The sequence below is a fragment of the Eubalaena glacialis genome, chromosome 12, assembly GCF_028564815.1.
Source record: "Eubalaena glacialis isolate mEubGla1 chromosome 12, mEubGla1.1.hap2.+ XY, whole genome shotgun sequence".
Classification (NCBI taxonomy): Eukaryota; Metazoa; Chordata; class Mammalia; order Artiodactyla; family Balaenidae; genus Eubalaena; species Eubalaena glacialis.
The window spans coordinates 95036923-95041336 of NC_083727.1; positions in this window are offsets into that span (position 1 = coordinate 95036923).

Sequence of the window (4414 nt, forward strand, 5' to 3'; positions counted from 1 at the left end):
ATCAGGAACAAGAGAAGGATGTCCACTCTTGCCACTTTTATTCACCATAGTATTGTAAGTCTTAGCCAGAGCAATTAGGCACAAAAAAGAAATAAAAGACATCCAAATTAGAAAGAAGGAAGTAAAACTGTCACTATATGCAGATGATATGATATTATATACAGAAAACCTTAAAGACTACATTAAAAAACTGTTAGAACTAATATGAATTCAGCAAAGTTGCAGCATACAAAATCAATATGCAAAAATCTCTTGCATTATTACACATGAATAATGAACTACCACAAAGAGAAATTAAGTAAACAGTCCCATTTAGAATTTCATCAAAAAGAAGAAAATAGGAATAAATTTAACTAAGGAGGTGAAAGACATGTACATTGAAAGCTACAAGACATTAATGAAAGAAATTGAAGAAGACATAAAGAAATAGAAAGGTTTTTTTGTGTTCATGGATAAGAAGAATTAATATTTTTAAAATGTCTATACTATCCAAGATTCAGTGAAATCCCTGTCAAAATACCAATGGCATTTTTTACAGAAATAGAACAAGCAATTCTAATATTTGTATGGAATCATAAAAGACCCCAAATAGCCAAACCAATCTTGAGGAAGAAGAAAAAGCTGGAGGCGTTATGTGCCCTAATTTCAAATTATATTACAAAGCTATAGTAATTAAATCAGTATGGTATTGGCATAAAACAGACACATAGATTAATGGAACTGAACAAATCACCCAGAAATAAACCCACATATATAGTCAATTAATTTACTACAAAGCAGTCAGGAATATAAAATGGGGAAAGGAGAGTCTCTCTCTCTCTCTCTCTCTCTTTGTTTTTTTTTTAGCAAGAAATAAACCTGATTGTTAAAAAATGGACAGAAGATCTGAATAGACAGTTTTCTGAGGAAGACATGCAGATGGCCACAGGTGCATGAAAAGATGTTCAACATCACTAATCATCAGGGAAATGCACATAGAAATGACTATAAGATATCAGCACACACCTGTTACAATGGCTATTATCAAAAAGACTAGAAATAAAAATGTAGGTGAGGATGTGGAGGAAAAAGAACCTTCCTACACTGTTGGTGGGAACGTAAATTGGTGTAGCCACTATGGAAAACCGTATGGAGTTTCCTCAAAAAATGAAAAATAGAACTACCATATGATCGAAATGATCCAGCAATTCCACTTCTGGGTATTTATCTGAAGGAAATGAAAACATTAACTTGAAAAGATATATGCACCCCCATGTACATCGCAGCATTATTTACAATAGCCAAGATATGGAAACAACCTAAGTGTCCATCAGTAGATAAATGAATAAAGAAATTGTAGGGTAAAGTCTGCCCTCAATTCCATTAGTTTGACATCTTGGATTCAACCAATTTCAATCCGTGGTTGGTTGGATCTGAGGGGCATCCAACGATATGGAGGGCCAACTGTGTTCATTGTACTGTGCACCTTTACATGCAACTTGAGCATCAGGGGGTTTTGGTGTGGGGTGTCCTGGAACCAGTCCCCTGGGAATACTGAAGGACAACTATATATACATTGTACAATGAAATATTATTCAGTCATAAAAAAAGAATGAAATCTTGCCTTTTGCTACAGCATGATGGAACTCGAGGGCATTATGCTAAGTGAAAAATATCAGACAGAGAAAGACAAATTCCAGTTGATTTATCCTACATGTGGATGTGGAATCTAAAAAATATATATATTAAAATAAAACCAGGCTCATAGACACAAAGAACAGATTGGTGGTTGCCAGAGGTGAGGAGTGGGAGGTGGGAGAAATGGGTGAACTATTTTTGTTTCTGCTTTCAGTTTAAACAAGTAGATTTTTTTTTTTAAAGGAGATTATCCTGAGTGGACCTGACCTAATCAGGTGAGTCTTTTAAAAGAGGGTCTAGAGATCAGAGATGAATGAAGTTGAGATTGATAGCAACAGCACAGTTCTGCTGTCCTGAAAAAAGCAAGCTGCCATGAGTTCTACAGTTGCAAGATAATGAATTCTGCCAACAAAGACATGAGCTGGGGAGAGGACCCTGAGCCCCCAGCCCCAGTAATAACACCTTGGATGTAGCCTTGTGAGACCCTGAGCAGAGGACCCAGCTAAGATGGGCCTGGAATCCTGACCCACAGAAGCAGTGAGATAATAAATCTGAGATAGTAAAAGGGTTCTGTTTATACATACACACATACATATACGTATACATATACATATATATACATGGCATATTTATTTATTTATCAAGGGCTAAGACAGATGTGTTGAAGTCTCCCATAAATAAGGACATGGTTTCCTTTCCACATTTCAAATACTTGCTCTCTCTGTAGAGATATTATCTCATTCCACTTATAAAATTGAATGATTATTGTTTTCTTGAGATACATATCTCTATTAATATGTGATGACCCTTTGGTCACCATTAATATCATTTGCCTTTTCTGAAATTATTGTCTCCTGTTTTCTTTTGTGAAAGCCTGATGTATACTTGCACATTCTTTTAACTTGTCTCTGCCAGTTTGTTTCAGAGTTTCTCTCATAAGTATCAGGTGATTCATGGTTTTGAAACTAGATCTGAATTGTTTTTGCCTTCTATTACAGAGTTCTCAGTTACTCCAATTATTATGGTAACTGATATGTTTACTCATTTCTTTTTTCTTGATTGGTAACTTTTCTCATGTTTTCTTAGTAATATCACTTTGTCATAAGCTTTTACACTCTCCAGTATTTGTTTTGTATAAAGATTACCTTTGGATTTTTCAAAATTGTACTTTTACTCATATTTTTAATTATCAGGATAATAAAAGACAAGATAGATTTTGACTACCTTCATACACAATGAGGAATTTTGCTCATTTTCCTTCTCAGTTTTGACCTTTCCTCACTTTTGTGTTTCCCTTACAATAATGTATAATTATAGACCTAGATAATTACACTAAATACTTGATATGTTTGCCTTCTGTTCTGTAACAATATTAGCAACAGTTCTTGAGATTACCTTTCTGTTGAACAGGTCTGATGGATGCCCTAATTTCCTTTGTTTGAGGTCTTTGTTAGGATTTATCTCTTGGTTGATAGGAGTACAACTTTAACCTTTTCACATGGATAATTCATTTTCTGAGCTCTTGCAAACCTGAGACTATCTGTTTCCTTCCTACCTGAAGGTCAAATTCTCTGGGAACACAATTTTTGAAACTTTTACTCTCACAATTTTTCCCTTAAGAGATGTTGCTGCATTGATTTCCATAATTTTGTTTGTGGAAAATAAAGTCTTATAAATAGCATGTGGTTCAATTTTATTAGAAGTCATTAATTCTTTTCCTTCCTGAATGCTTAAAATAAACTTTCTTAATCATTGAATTCGAAGTTTTTTTTTTCCAGAACATAATTCAGTGTGGTTCTATTTCTTATTTGTCATGAATTTTTGCCTTGAATATGGTGAACACTTTTGATCTTAATACTCAGATCATTTAGTGCAGTTATTCATTGATTTTTTCCCCCCCCTCTGGAATATTTTTATGATCACATCTATTCCAGTAGTTTCCTTTTTCTTGAGATTACCTATAACTCTTGGGTTGTGTTTTGGCTCTCTGTCTTCCATGACTATAGTCTTATTTCTCAGAATTTTCATCTTTTCTTCATTTTCCTCCACGTTCTGAGAAAACTACTCAAGTTTGTCCTTAAGATCTCTGATTTGATTTTCCATAGTGCAAATTCTGGGGCTTATTGCTTTTGTTGGGGACTTAATTCAACTATTAAATATTTAAAATGTTTAAAAATTATTTATTTATTCTTTATTTTCCTGATGGACATTAGGGTTTTTGTCAGATTTTGCTATGATAAATTACCACATGATAAGCATCCCTACTTATAACCCCTCACACACCTGTGTAAGAATGTTTCCAGGGTTAGGTGCCCACCCAGGAGTGGAATTTCTGAGTTACAACTGCCTTTTTAGTTTTCTTGTATGTCTTTTGGTTATCACTCATGTTTCATAATCTTATCTGACTTTCTTTTCTTTCATTCTCTTCATAACTTTCTCTCCTATTTCATACAGGAAATATTTTCTCACATCCTTTAGAGGATGACAAACATCATTCTAATGTAGTTTAAGTAATTTCAAGGGGTCTGTTTTTAATATAGGAGTTAAGAATTATGTTCCTTTCCCCCTTTCCTTTAATTGCACCATTTTCAATTTATTGTAGGTTTTGAAGTTTTTGTCTCTACCCTCACTTAAATAAATAGCCTATTTTTTCTATGCAAAGGGTATGTCAGTAGACCTTAGCACCACTATTTTTCTACTGTTAGACAAGCTAATATACCACCTTTTAGCCCCATTATTACTGTTTTGTTCTACCTGACAATTCCATTGGCTTATGATGGAGTCTTTTTTTCCTGAA